Raw genomic sequence first — 16,319 nt, forward strand, 5'->3', positions numbered from 1 at the left:
TTTGACTTTGACAACTTGGTTTACAAAGGCACAAAACTTTAGTGTGCTCACATACTGTCACGGGCGTCGTCGTGGAAATGACCGGACCAAGGTGCTGCGTGGTGAGCGTACATTTTCCTTTATTTATGTAAATGTTGGCAACAAAACAAGAACCAAAGCAACAACCATGACACTTACTAGGGCTATAGTACCACAAACAAAGATAACTACCCACAAAATACAAAGGAAAAAAGGCTGCCTAAGTATGATTCCCAATCAGAGGAAACGATAGACAGCTGTCCCTGATTGAGAACCATACCCGGTCAAAACATAGAAACAGAAAACATAGAAATAAAGAAACTAGAATGCCCACCCTAGTCACACCCTGGCCTACCCAAAATAGAGAATAAAAGCCTCTCTATGGCCAGGGCGTGACACATACAGTAAGTGATGGTTGTGTGACATTACACTGTATAATACACCCCAGTACTTTATTCAAGTCAATCGTTTGTTTTAATGGATTTGATTACAATATCTTGCTCCACAAGCAAACCTTTGGATTAATGATGTGGTAGGACTCATGAATGTCTGGGTTTATTCAAGGTCCCCAGCCATATCTGTGGACTTACAGAGCCTTGGAGAACACCTTGCACCTGAGTCAGAGGGGAAGGCTACAACAATAAACACCGGGTGATTGGACGACGACTGACTGCAGAAGAATGGGCCACACCTGATTGGCTCTGATTGAGCCAATTAAAGTGTATTTGATGTGAGGGGTTTAATGCATGGTGACCATGGTGACCTGCTTTAATGGGAGATGGTGGTTTACAGGACCAAACTAAGAAGGTAAGGATAGAAGGAACAGCTGAGGATGATGACAGTGAGGTCTGATTCTACCTATTCAGTTACATGTAGGCCTAGTGTAGATTCTAACTATGATGAAAAAATGTATAGTATACACTAGCCTTGAGAACCATGCTTCCCTAATCAGAAGGAGGTGTGACAACAACGTGATTTGGAGGTATGGCTATGGAAGACTAAGTATGCACACTCTTAGAGAAAAAGGTTATTTGGCTGTCCCCATAGGAGAACCCTTGTTGGTTCCATGTAGATCCCTTTCTTTGTGGAACGGGGTCTACATGGAACCCAACAGGGTTCTACCTGGAACCAAAAAGGGTTCCTCAAAAGGGTTCTCTTCTGGGACAGCCGATGAACCCTTTTAGGTTCTAGGTTCTAGCCATTTTCTTTCTAAGAGTGCGCATATAGTATGTACACCTCTCATCATCAGTCCTACGTCAGTTCTGTAAGCTTTACACAGAGCACATACTGTGTATATATTCTGTCAGTGAGTAAAAGGCAACCATTTCGCCTGATGTCTCTTACAAGGCACACACATGCCTAGTGCCTCTGAGAAACAGTCCTCCTGGGAACTAAATGTATCACAGGGCATCACAATGAGCAACACCTCACAATGGCAATATCTCCCAGCCACTGCTGTTAAAAGGGATTTCACCTTAATGCTCGCAAAGCACATCATCCATCTCCACTGCTAAACTAATATCCAAGATTGCTAGGCTGCATAGAATACCAATTTGGAGGAATGACCTCTAGTGAGACAGAGGGTATGGGGTATAGGAGCACTGCCCCCTAGATACCTAGAGTCCAGAAGGCAGGACTGATTTGTTTAAGCTCTAGTGGTCTACAGTATGCAGGTAATCAGGGTCTGTCTCTGGTCCATGTGCGGCCCACACCTGTGATTAAGTCACTGATACAGCATGGTCGACCTGGGCAACTTTCATGCTTGATAAATCACTACTGCTGTGAACAGGGACTAAATTAGCATCTTATTATGATAATGACCTACCTTCTGTTTGTAGTGTAATGATCAAGATGGTCACAAGAGAAAAGCACAGGGTATGAAATTAACTGCATCTGTGACGTGGTGAGGTTGGACCCAGGTGCAGAGAAGAGACCAGACAAGAAATAAACATAATACTTTACTTAGAAATGATAAAGTTGCATATAAAAAACCTGTAAAAATGGGTAAACCTGAGGAACCACTGGACTTGTTTTGGTGAGGCAGGACGAGGCCAGTCGGTGACCGCCTTCACTTTTACGGGGTCCATTTGGATGCCGGCGGTAGAGATAATGTGGCCTAGGAAAGAAACTTGGGATACATGGAACTCACACTTCTCTATCTTGATGTATAGTTGAGTCTGCAGGAGGGGTCTCAGGACTTGGCGGACGTGCAGGATGGTTTCCGGAAAGGGTCTGGTAGAAGATCAGGATGTCGTTGAGGTTAACAAAGACAAACCGATTCAACATATCTCTAAGCGTGTGATTGACCAATGAAGACTGCTGGTGAGTTAGATCATTTGAGGGGCATGACTAAATGGCCACTCGGGGTGTTAAAGGCAGTTTTCCATTCATCTCCCTTCCTGATTCTCGCCAGATTGTAAGCGTTGTGGAGTTTCAGTTTGGTGAAGAATTGGGCCCCATGGGTCAACTCCAAGGCGGCGGACATCAGGGGAAGGGGGTAACGATTCTTAATCTTAATCCTGTTTAGCCCTCTAATCGATGCAGGGACGCAGACCTCCATCCTTTCCCATGAAGAAGCTTACACCAGCTGGGGATGTAGAGGAGCGAATGAAACCTGCCTGCTGCAACTCCCGGATGTAATTGTCCATGACTGCTGCTTCAGGGGTCGAGAGGGAGTACAGAAAAGTCTTGGTCTTCAATAGATGCCAGGGAACACGGCGAGACTCTTGGTGGGGGTCTTAGGCATTTAGTCTGGCAGTTCTTGTCCCGTGGACCAGGAAAATAGTGGGTTATGTAGCACTAGCCAGGCGTACCCTTGGATAAGGGGGTTCTCAAGAGCAGTGATCAAATGAAAACTAAAAGTCTAAGTGGTTCACCCCAACCTGCAGTAGAATGGGCTTGGCCTGATATTCCACCGGGCCGGAGCGGCGTCCATCGAGGGCTTGAATCTGCAGAGGGATGGGACATTTCACGCAAGGGATTTGTAATTCTCTGGCAAAGGCTTGACCTGAGCCCTAGGACCATGCCCCAGGACTACCTGACATGATGACTCCTTTCTGTCCCCAGTCCACCTGGCCGTGCTCCTGCTCCAGTTTCAACTGTTCTGCCTTATTATTATTCGACCATGCTGGTCATTTATGAACATTTTAACATCTTGGCCATGTTCTGTTATAATCTCCACCCGGCACAGCCAGAAGAGGACTGGCCACCCCACATAGCCTGGTTCCTCTCTAGGTTTCTTCCTTGGTTTTGGCCTTTCTTGGGAGTTTTTCCTAGCCACCGTGCTTCTACACCTGCATTGCTTGCTGTTTGGGGTTTTAGGCTGGGTTTCTGTACAGCACTTTGAGATTTCAGCTGATGTACGAAGGGCTATATAAATAAATTTGATTTGGTCAATGAAATTATCCACGGCCCCGGAGTCTACGAAGGCTTGAATGTGGTGCTGACAGTTGTCCCAATGGATGGTTGCGGGTAGTGTCCGACAATGACCGGGTAGCTGGGTTGTAACTGCACAGCTCATCAGGGTCTCCCCTTGTCCTGTCGAGTCCCGGCGTTTCCGGTCAACTCTGGGCATGTAGAATGGAGATGGCTGAGACCTCCGCAGTAGAGGCAGTAGCCGTTGCGCATGCGCCTGTCACGTTCCTGTGGGCTCAGATGTGTGCGTCCCAGGTGCCTGAGCTCCTCAATGCTGGGCTCGGGGGGCTTGGGGTGCTCCGGAAACCGGGATGTGTCAAAAAGGAGCTGTCTCACACGTTCTCGGATGCCAACCCTGATGGCCAGCGTTATCAGGGACTCGAGGTCCTCTCCCAGTTCCCCAGCGGCCAGTTCATCCTTGATGGAGTTAGACAGACCCTGGTGGAAAGCGGCCCCAGTATTCCACCCCCTCTTGGCGGCGACGGTGCTGAACTCAATGGCGAAGTCAGCTACTGGTCTGGCCGCTTGGCAGAGGTTGAACAGTCGGCTATCCACTTCTCATCCGCCAACTGGGTGGTTGAAGACTCGTCGCAGCTTGGCAGTGAAGGCTAATATGGAGCTGCAGGATGGTGGCTGCTGTTCCCACACTGCCGTTGCTCACGCCAGGACTTTGCTCGAGAGTAGAGAGATGATATAGACGATCATGGCCCAATCAGTGTGGAATGAGGAGGACTGTAGCTCTAACACCAGAGAGCACCGGAGGATCCGGAGGGTCTCTGATATTTGGGAGAGTTGTTCTTGCTGTCGCCCCAGCAGTGCTCCTTGCTGGGTTATAGCATTCTGGATCTGGGTGATCTCTGCTGGGTCCATGTTGAGGCAGAAGCTTGCTGTGACGTGGTGAGGTTGGACCCAGGTGCAGAGAAGAGACCAGACAAGGTGTCAGACATGTGCGTACTTGACGCAAAGTCAGGTGCAGGAGAGCAGAGAATTGTGAACAGGCGCACACTTAATTACGGCAGGAGAGATATACAGACGGACGCAGCTGCGTCAAAAACCTCCTCCAGCCAACAAGGCAAAGTGTATAGCGTGCACAATAGTCACACAACATAAATGTATAACAATACAAATAAGCTTTGTGAAGACACACGGAAAATAACAAAAGCTTAGCCTAGTGCGCACAATACGTAACACACAAATAATTTCACACAAAGACATGAGGGGGAACAGAGGAATAAATACATGTAGTGTGATTGGGGAATGCGAACCAGGTGTGAATGGAACAAGACAAAACAAATGGATAATAGAAAAATAGAGTGGCGATGGCTAGAAAGCCGGTGACGTCGACCGCTGAACGCTGCCCGAACAAGGAGAGGAGCCAACTCCGGTAGAAGTCGTGACACAAGGAATCAGTGGTTAAGGATTAACATAATACTTTACTGAGAAAACAGTAGCCGCAGGATCACACTACACTTGAAAAACAACAAACACTAAATCTAAAAATAAAATAAAAAATAAAAAATAAAAAATGTAAACCTCACTCAGGAAAAAAACACAAACACACCTCATTTTAATGTCTGAATGTAAGCTGTTAGCTCCTGGAGTTAGGGTTGGTGGATGATAGAGGAAAATATAGTTTAGATGATCAATTATGTATACATTAATGATTAGAACCCTTCTATGCTAATACTTATGTTATGATTTGAAAAGTATGGGTTCTTAATTGTACTGTTACTGAAAATGTAAGCAGAAATGAATTGTGTCTGTGTCTCCTGGGAAAGTTTGAGAAAAAGGGATAAGATCGTTTTTCAAACAGATAAGAATGTTTTGGTTGGATTCCATTAGGGGAGAGAAGTATATCCTTTAGACCAGGGGTGTCAAACATACGGCCCGCGGGCCGGAACCGGCCCCCAAGGAGGTTCGATCAGGCCCGCAGGATAATTTGAAAGTGGAAAAAATGCATAAAAGACATGGAATTAATATTTTTAATTCGCTGCAATTCATGGATTATCCGCTAAGGGGCGCACTCTTTCCATCAGAGTAGAAGACAAGCCGCATCACTGAGACAGACTGAAAACAGCAGACGGTATCAATGCGCCATCTGCTGCTTGTTACGACGTTGTTAATACCTTGGTCTCTACCTCTCCGCTACACCCTCATTAGCCAAAATGTCGTTATCCAAACGGAGAAAAGTAGATAAGGAGTGTAGAATTTTCAAAGAAAAATGGACCACGTCCTATTTATTTACAGAGATGCACGGAAAACCTTCGTGCTTGGTGTGTTGCAACAAGTTTCGGTATTGAAGGAATATAATATTCGACGCCACTCGAGACTCATCACAGCGAAAAATATGACAGCTTGCAAGGACAACTGAGAAGAGATAAGATTAACGAATTGCTGGCGGGTCTGAGGAAACAGCAGTCAACTTTCATCCAGAGCCGAGAAGTCAGTGAAGCAGCGGTAAAAGCCAGCTACCTAATTGCTAGCGAAATAGCATTAGCATCGAGAGCCGTATTCGACGGTGACTTTATTAAACGATGCATGATGAAGGCGGCTGAACTTGTATGTCCCGAGAAGCGACAAGCTTTTGCCAATATTAGCATGACGAGGAATACTATAGCAGAGAGGATTTCGAACTATCGGCAGATTTAGACAGTCAATTGAAACAGAGAGTCAAGTCATTTATTGCATTTTCCGTGGCAATTGACGAGAGCACTGACATCACAGACGTGGCCCAACTGGCCATATTTATTTGAGGAGTTGATGAGACATTGACTGTTACTGAAGAGTTTCTTGAGTTGGTGCCAATGATGGACACCACAACAGCCGAGGACATTTTCGGCTCTGTCGTTGCTGCATTGGACAGAGTTGGAGTGGACTGGTCCCGCGCTGTCAGCCTGGCTACAGACGGCGCGCCATCCATGGTCGGAAAGAAAGCAGGTGTCGCGACAAAGTTCAAAGACAAAGTACAAGCCCTTAATGGAGGAGATCGTTTCTGGACATTTCACTGTATTTTGCACCAGGAGGCATTGTGTTGCAAGTCGCTGAAAATGGACCACGTCATGGAGGTGGTTGTTCGCACTGTAAATTTCATCCGGTCCAGAGGTCTGAACCATCGTCAGTTTGACAAACTTCTCAGCGACAGCAACATTACCCACAGCCTGCCATACCACACTGAAGTGAGATGGTTAAGCCGAGGCGCTGTGCTGAGGCATTTCTTTGATCTACGAGAGGAAATCGGACAGTTCATGGAGAAAAAGGAAAACCGGTGTTGGAATTACAATCTCAGGAATGGCTACGGGACCTTGCATTCTTGGTTGATATTACTGAACACTTGAACAATCTGAACAAAATGTTGCAAGGCCGCAAAAAAGTTGTCACACAGTTTTCTGACAACATACATGCATTTAAGTTGAAGCTGACTTTGTGGGAGATGCAACTGGCAAATGGCAACCCTGCTCATTTCCCCTGTCTGAGAGATGTGTGTGTGACCAGACCTGATGCGGACATGAAACGTACAAAGACAAAATTGCAGGACTACTGCGGAGTTTGAGAAACGTTTTCAGGTATTTGGTGAACTTGAGACAGAATTTTCAGTTTTTCGCTCACCTTTCACAGTTAAAGCTTCTGATCTGCCGGTCGAAATTCAGCTAGAGATAATTGATTTGCAGTGTGATGCAGATTTGAAGGGCAAATTTGCCTCTGTAGGTCTGGACAGATTTTATCAGTATCTACTACCAGGGTACCCCAAATTAACAACCCTGGCTGCTAAAATTTTGTGCATGTTTGGGACAACCTACCTTTGTGAACAAATTTTCTCAGTGATGAATATCAATAAAACAAAAATGCGTTCAAGGCTCACAAACAAGCACTTAAATGACATTCTGAAAGTGACAGCTAGTCAGGACATGACACCTGGTGTTGATGCACTTGTACAGGCCAAAAGATGCCAAGTTTCAGGAACAAATACAAGTCCAGACTAGACTAACACCTTTAAAATGCTGCCTTAGATACTGTTTGCATTGAAAGAATACAGCTCTGTGAAGATGAATCCTTACTGTGGTGATTTAAAAAATGTGCACTTTAATGTTAGTCAGCAGCTTCAAAACAAAAGTTGTGTGATGGAATTGTACTGTTCATACAACTCCATAAATTTTCAATTTCGTGGAGCAGTGTAGCAGAGTATGGTATAATTTTAATGGTCCGGCCCACTTGACATCTCCCTAGGCCGTAAGTGGCCCACGATGCGAAATGAGTTTGACACCCCTGCTTTAGACAGGTTGGAGTGTAGATTTATGAGGGGAGTGAAACTATCTCCAGGACTGGATACTAAGCCATTGTAAGGCTGGGAGAGGGTGTGAAACTGATGACATCATTTTATGTTCACTTTCTTTAAAATGTAATGTTCTTTGTATTTTGGGTCAGTACTCTCTGGAATTAAACGCTCTTTAACCTGGCTTTTAAGACTGGTCTCGATCTACATCATGCATAATTAATGAACTTACAACTCATTAAATTAATTAGAAATGAGTGCTAATTGGTTTTGGCAATTAAAACATTAAAGGAATTTAGAATTCCTCTATCAGTGGAGGCTCCAATAAGAGGTTTTTAGTGAGCTGTCAGGTTGTCAGGTTTTTAGTGAGCTATTTTAAAGAATGTTTAATGGTTATGCCATTATGCCATTTATGCCATTTAGATATATCTCGATAACACACTGTTAGTATGACAGAGGATATCTCTCCACAGGTTTATTGATCTCACTTTTCCCACTTTGTCAGTGCTTTCAGGTGGTAGTTATGAAGGAAAACTAATGAGGGATAATTCTATTTTGAAACTCATGGGCAGAGTTGGGCGTGCCAGGAGAGTTGGGGGTGCCAATAACAACTGCATGGTAAACATATGGATATTGCTGTTTCACATAGTGGATCTGATTCTCACCCTGATGATAATGGTAGGAGCTTAAATATCCTGTATAATACCTACTGCCTTTGTGCCCTTGCGCAAGGCACTTTACCCCTAAGCAACCCCTGCACTGCTCCCAGCCTGTGATGTATGTGTGGAGTGTCAAATTGGGTATTGTACAACTAAGCAGGGTTAGTCCTGGTCAGTCCCTGCGTGGGAGACCAAATGCTGCTGGTGGTGTTGAAGGGCTAGTAGGAGTCACTCTTTCTTCTGGTCTAAAAAAACCACCCCAATACCACAGGGCAGAGATTGGGGACATTGCCCTGTGTAGGGTGCCATCTTTTCGATGGGACGTTAATCGGGTCTCCTGACGCTCAGTGGACACTAAAGATCCCACGACACTTATTGTAAGAGAAGGGGTGTTAACCTGTGTCCTAGCTAAATTTCCAATCAGACCCTCTTACCATCATGACCACCTAATCCTCCAACGCTTCCAATTGGCTCATTCATCTCCCATCCTTCCCCCTGTAACTATTCCCCGGGTCGTTCCTGTAAATGAGAATGTGTTCTCAGTCAACTTACCTGGAAAAATAAGTCAAAAGAATATGCAGACAAATTAACCAATAAAGCAAATGTTGTATTACTGTATTGTATCTAATATCTTCATGTTGTAGGCCTAAAGGGAAGTCAATTGCATTTACAGTTGAAGTTGGAAGTTTACATACTCTTAGGTTGGAGTCATTAAAACTGTTTTTCAACCACTCCACACATTTCTTGTTAAGAAACTATAGTTTTGGCAAGTCAGTTAGGACATCTACTTTGTGCATGACACAAGTAATTTTTCCAACAATTCTTTACAGAAAGATTATTTCACTAATATCACAATTCCAGTGGGTCAGAAGTTTACATACACTAAGTTGACTCTGCCTTTTAAACAGCTCGGAAAATTCCAGAAAATGATGTCATGGCTTTAGAAGCTTCTGATAGGCTAATTGACATCATTTGAGTCAATTGGAGGTGTACCTGTGGATGTATTTCAAGGCCTACCTTCAAACTCAGTGCTTCTTTACCACGTCCATCTGTACAAACAATAGTACGCAATTATAAACACCATGGGACCACGCAACCGTCATACCGCTCAGTCTCCTAGAGTTGAACATACTTTGGTGTGAAAAGTGCAAATCAATCCGAGAACAACAGTAAAGGACCTTGTGAAGGTGCTAGAGGAAACAGGTACACAAGTATCTTTATCCACAGTAAAACAGGTTCTATATCGACATAACCTGAAAGGCCACTCACCAAGGAAGAAGCCACATCTCCAAAACTGCCATAAAAAAGCCAGACTAGGGTTTGCAACTGCACATGGAGACAAAGAGCGTACTTTTTGGAGAAATGTCCTCTGGTCTGATAAAACAAAAATAGAACTGTTTAGCCATAATCACCATTGTTATGTTTGGAGGAAAAAGAGGGAGGCTTGCATTCCAAAGAACACCTTCCCAACCGTGAAGCATGGGGGTGGCAGCATCATGTTGTGGGGGTGCTTTGCTGCAGGAGGGACTGGTGCACTTCACAAAATAGATGGCTTCATGAGAAGGGAAATTATGTGGATATATTGAAGCAACATCTCAAGACATCAGTCAGGAAGTTAAAGCTTGGTCGCAAATGGGTCTTCCAAATGGACAATGACCCCAAGCATACTTCCATACTTCAAGTTGTGACAAAATGGCTTAAGGACAAAGTCAAGGTATTGGAGTGGCCATCACAAAGCCCTGACCTCAATCCTACAGAAAATTTGTGGGCAGAACTGAAAAAGCATGTGCGAGCCAGGAGGCCTACAAACCTGACTCAGTTACACCAGCTCTGTCAGGAGGAATGGGCCATAATTCACCCAATTTATTGTGGGAAGATGGTGGAAGGCTACTCAAAACATTTGACCCAAGTTAAACAATTTAAAAGACAATGCTATCAAACACTAATTAAGTGTATGTACACTTCTGACCTACTGGGAATGTAATGAAAGAAATAAAAGCTGAAAGAAATCATTCAATCTACTATTATTCTGCCATTTCACATTCTTAAAATAAAGTGGTGATCCTAACTGACCTAAAACAGGACATTTTTATTGGATTCAATTTCAGGAATTGTGAAAAACTGAGTTTAAATGTATTTGGCTAAAGTGTATGTAAACTTCCGACTTCAACTGTATTTTATGGAACAAAAATAGTAGTAGCACATTAGTAACTTATAAAACAGCATTGGGGTTTAGGTTTACCTATAGACTAGGCCTACTAATGTTGCTTGTGACAAAACACTGAAAGGTCACCTATGTTATTAAACAGGAATAATCCATTGTTTAACAATACTTAAATTCCCCAGGACTGATTCGGCATTCAGATCTTCACTTTACGGGATACGATCTGTGAGTCATAGTATATCAATTCCACTCAATGGCAAAAAACAAGGATTGTTAAAAAATGAATGGTTCAGTTTTGGAATATAGCGGTCCCTCCAAACATCACATTCCTAAATAGACGTCCGTATCATGCCTGTAGGAGTCAGCAAACTAAGCTTCTCCACTTTTCTTCCCCCAGCATGCTCCATTTCCTTATCCAACGGGCGAAATACGAGATCAGTATCAGCAAGTAAACGAGATTCAGAAGTAGGCTACAGAAAGTCACTATTTACGTCTTTGCTAAATACCCCGTCTTCCTGGACACCTTATGGAGGGACAAAGCTCGAACAAATTATGAAACAGTAGGGCTAATATCTCGCTGTAGAAAACGGAATGAAAACTTTGTTCATTGCTTGCAAGTTCCCAGGCATGTTTTTTTCTGGATTTGCTCTGCGCGGATACAAGTCTGACAGTTTACAACAAAGTAATTTGTAAGGAGATTCTCGACAGGTAAGACCGCACATTAAACTCTACATTATATTGTAGTAATTCACAGTACTGTTTTAGACAATTAATGGGTGTTTCGTTGTTGACTATAACAGTTCAATAACTTTACCAAGTTTGCTGATAGCTTTGTTTAGCTGAGCTGCTGATTTCACGAGCTGTTGGGGCTTCATACAGAGCACGTATAATTTGTTACAATGCGACAGACAACGATTATGTTGTGTAGTCTACCATAAAATAACATCACGTTCACATGATGTTAGTTACATGGCATTTATGTGTGAACATGTCACTATAGGCTACTAAATTAATACAAAATCAAATGTAGCCTCATGAAGTCTGAATAAACATTATAAGCATAACATTTGAAATGTACTTTTCGGGAAGACGTTTTCACATGTGATTAGCCAACTGGTGAGCATACAATTTGCATAAAATGGTGCCAGCAGAAATTGCTGCATGCATCATTCCTAAAGGAATGCATAGGGGTTATTATTCCTCTCATGCAGGGACCTAAGCAATGTGAAGAATCAAGATAAATTCAGAGCACTTTGAGGAGGAACAGCTGAGAGGCGGCTAGTGCTGATCTAGTATGTGGGAAGCATGCCTTGTCGAACAACTGTCTTCTAGTTTGAACAACTGTCTAGTTTGAGTGCTATATTGTGTTGCAAAGGATGTGTCTGAAGCACAGATGAAGCCTATTTATTGCTTTAACAATGCTATCATGTCTGTATCAATGGCTTTTCAGACCGGCCGATTTAATTAGGGCCGCTTTCAAGTTTTCATAACAATTGGTAATCTGCATTTTTGGAATCCGATTATGGCCGATTCCATTGCACTCCACAAGGAGACTGCGTGGCAGGCTGACCACCTGTTACATGAGTGTAGCAAGGAGCCAAGGTAAATTGCTAGCTAGCATTAAACTTATCTTATAAAAAAACAATCTTAACATAATCACTAGTTAACTACACATGGTTGATATTACTAGTTTAACTAGCTTGTCCTGCGTTGCAAATAATCAATGTGGTGCCCGTTCATTTATCATTGAATCACAGCCTACTTTGCCAAACGGGTGATGATTTAACAAGCGCATTCGTGAAAAAAGCACTGTCGTTGTACCAATGTACCTAACCATAAACATCAATGCCTTTCTTAAAATCAATACACACAAGTATATATTTTTTAAACCTGCATATTTAGTTAAAAACATTCATGTTAACAGGCAATATTAATTAACTAGCGAAATTGTATCACTTCTCTTGTGTTCTGTGCAAGCAGAGTCAGGGTATATGCAGCAGTTTGGGCCGCCTGGCTCGTTGCGAACTAATTAATTTGCCCGAATTGTACATAATTATGACATAACATTGAAGGTTGTGCAATGTAACAGCAATATTTAGACTTATGGATGCTACCCGTTCGATAAAATATTGAACGGCTCCGTATTTCACTGAAAGGATAAACGTTTTGTTTTCGAAATGATAGTTTCCGGATTTGACCGTATTAATGAGCGGTGGTAGGCAGCAGCAGTCTCTTAAGCATTCATTCAAACAGCACTTTCCTGCATTTGCCAGCAGCTCTTCGCAATGCTTGAAGCACAGCCCTGTTTATGCCTTCAAGCCTATCAACTCCTGAGATTAGGCTGGCAATACTATAGTGCCTATAAGAACATCCAATAGTCAAAGGTATATGAAATACAAATGGTATAGTGAGAGAGTCCTATAATTCCTATAACTACAACCTAAAAATTCTTAACTGGAAATATTGAAGACTCATGTTAGAAGGAACCACCAGCTTTCATATGTTCTCATGTTCTGAGCAAGGAACTTAAACGTTAGCTTTTTTACATGGCACATATTGCAATTTTACTTCTCCAACACTGTGTTTTTGCATCATTTAAACCAAATTGAACATGTTTCATTATTCATGAGACTAAATAGATTTTCTTTGTATTATATTAAGTTAAAATAAGTCTTCATTCACTATTGTTGTAATTGTCATTATAATATATATATATATGCCGATTTAATCGGTATTGGCTTTTTTAGGTTCTCCAATAATCGTTATCGGATTTCGGCGTTGAATCATTATCGGTCTAATTCTTTGTTTAGCCTACAACTATTGTCATTCCTTTTAAAAACTTCTTATGGACCAAATCCCGTTAGCTGGATTAATTTGACAACATCCGGTGAAATGGCAGGGCACGAAATTCCCCCAAAATTATTAGAAATATTTAACTTTCATACATTCACAAGTGCAATACACCAAATTAAAGCTTTACTTCTTGTTAATCTAGCCACTGTCAGATTTCAAAAAGGCTTTATGGCGAAAGCAAACCATGTGATTATCCGAGGACAGCACCCCATCAAACAAACACATGACAATCATATTTCAACCTGCCAGGCATGACACAAAACTCAGAAATAACGATATAATTCATGCTTACCTTTGAAGATCTTCTTCTGTTGGCACTCCAATATGTCCCAAACATCACAAATTGTCCTTTTGTTCGATTAATTCCGTCGTTATATCCCCATTTATTTGGCGTGTTTGATTCAGAAAAACACTGGTTCCAACTCGCCCAGCATGGCTACAAAATATCTAATAAGTTACCTGTAAACTTTGTCCAAACATTTCAAACAACTTTCCTAATCCAACTTGAAGTATTTTAAAACGTAAATAATTGATACAATTTAAGACGGAATAAACTGCGTTCAATAGTGGATAAAATGAAAGTGGAGCGAGCTTCAATTCACGGGCCCCAAACAAGAGTACACTTGGCTATACACCCAGAAAGGAAATGGCTACTTCTTCATTTCTCAAAAGAAAAACATCAACCAATTTCTAAAGACTGTTGACATCTAGTGGAAGCTATAGGAACTGCAAGCATATTTCTATTAAAACGGGCTTGCCATAGGAAACCAATGGAAAACATATTGACCTCAAATATTTCCCTGGATGGATTGTGCTCTGGGTTTTGCCTGCCAAATCAGTTCTGTTATACTCAGACATTAATCAAACAGTTTTAGAAATGTCAGTGTCGTCTATCCAAATCTACTAATAATATGCATATCCTAGCTTCTGGGTCTGAGTAGCCGGCAGTTTACTTTGGGCACGCTTTTCATCCAGACGTGAAAATACCACCCCCTATCACAGAGAGATTTTAAGGGACAGTCTACAGTTCAACCGATAACAACCCGGTCACCCTACCACTTTTTTAGGTAAACAGCTTAGGGGCTGGAGAAATGTAACCACTCTCAAATTCATAGATGGAGCTATGGATGCAAGTACTGACCATATATAAGTTCAAAATAATAGTTTATACCATGTTTTGAGGCTATACAGTTTTTTTTATTACAATAAAGCAAGTAGAACATCTTTGTAGTTGGGTTTCTGATGGGGCAAGAAATAAGTTAGAGCCATTTAAAATTATATTCCTCAAGATTGCGGATTGTCCCAGATTTTTGGCTGTCTGGATCCCTGCTGTTATTTCTTTTTTCAATCTTCCCTGTGACCTGCCCTGTCTGGAACGGAACTGAGGAGTAACAGCGAAACCTACATTGTTATCATGACAAAGACCAAAGTTGGCGGGAGTACTGTTGAGGACAGGGGTGTGTCTCTATCACAGGTGAAGGATCTTTTAAATGAACAAAAATAGTTCTACAAGCAGTTGTTACAACAGCAAGAAAATAGTGTTTTGTTCAAATACTGGTGGAGTCAACTATTATAATAATGGACAACCTGACCAGAGATGTCCAGGACTTGAAGAACTCATCGAGCTCCCAGGGTCAACTCGATGACAGGAGAATGGCAAGATGACAGCAATCTGTAAGTCATTGAGAAAGGACATCAGTTCTGTTTGTGATTCCATGATAACAATTACGGAGAAATCTGATTATCTCGAGGGACAATCAAGGTGGAACGACATGGTTGTGGATGGAATCTCAGAATATCCACATGAGACCTGGACGGCGTCTGAGCACAAAATGATGGAAATGATCTCAGAGAAACTGAAGATAGACCACAGGAAGATTGAGGTGGAGCTCGCCCACAGGACTGGAAAACCCACCAGGTGACAAACCCAGGCCGATAGTGGTCAAGTTACTGAGGTTCAATGACAGGGTAGTTGTTCTGGAAAGAGCCAAGAACTTGAGAGGAACATATATAGTGCATTCAGAAAGTATTCAGACCCTTTCTCTTTTTCCACGTTTTGTGATGTTACAGCCTTATTCTAAAATGGATTGAAGAACACTTTTCCTTGTCAATCTACACTACAATACCCCATAATGACAAATTGAAAAGTTTTTATTTAATTTGCACATTTATAACAAATTTAAACATACCTTATTTACATAAGTATTCTGACCCTTTGCTATGAGACTTGAAATTGAGCTCAGGTGCATCCTGTTTCCATTGATCATCCTTGAGATGTTTCCACAACTTATTTGGAGTCCACCTGTGGTAAATTCAATTGATTGGACATGATTTGGAAAGGCACACACCTGTCTACATTAGAGGTCGACCGATTTATGATTTTTCAACACCGATACTGATTATTGGAGGACCAAAAAAGCCGAAACCGATTAATCAACTGATTTAAAAAAATATTTTTTTTGTTGTTTTTTTTGTTTTTTTGAACACTTATTTTAACTTAATATAATACATAAATAAAATAAATTTAGCCTCAAGTAAATAATGAAAAATGTGCAATTTGGTTTAAATAATGCAAAAACAAAGTGTTGGTGAAGAAAGTAAAAGTGCAATATGTGCTATGTAAGAAAGCTAACGTTTCAGTTCCTTGCTCAGAACATGAGAACATATGAAAGCTGGTGGTTCATTTTAACATGAGTCTTCAATATTCCCAGGTAGGAAGTTTTAGGTTGTAGTTATTATAGGAATTATAGGACTAATTATAGGACCCTCTATACCATTTGTATTTCATTAACCTTTGACTATTGGATGTTCTTATAGGCACTTTAGTATTGCCAGTGTAACAGTAAAGCTTCCGTCCCTCTCCTCGCTCCTCCCTGGGATCGAACCAGCAACACAACGACAACAGCCACCATCGAAGCAGCGTTACCCATGCAGAGCAAGG

General features: G+C 42.0%; 1 long non-coding RNA gene across 1 annotated transcript in view; it reads left to right on the forward strand.

Moving 5' to 3' along the window:
- The first annotated feature begins 10,953 nt into the window (after positions 1-10,953).
- LOC135573359 (uncharacterized) overlaps positions 10,954-16,319 on the forward strand; it is a 39,802-nt gene continuing 34,436 nt past the window's right edge. The window contains exon 1 of the long non-coding RNA XR_010464694.1: positions 10,954-11,233. This is a non-coding gene — a long non-coding RNA (uncharacterized LOC135573359). The remainder of the gene's footprint in view (positions 11,234-16,319) is intronic.

The sequence above is a fragment of the Oncorhynchus nerka genome, linkage group LG9a, assembly GCF_034236695.1.
Source record: "Oncorhynchus nerka isolate Pitt River linkage group LG9a, Oner_Uvic_2.0, whole genome shotgun sequence".
NCBI classification, from domain to species: domain Eukaryota; kingdom Metazoa; phylum Chordata; class Actinopteri; order Salmoniformes; family Salmonidae; genus Oncorhynchus; species Oncorhynchus nerka.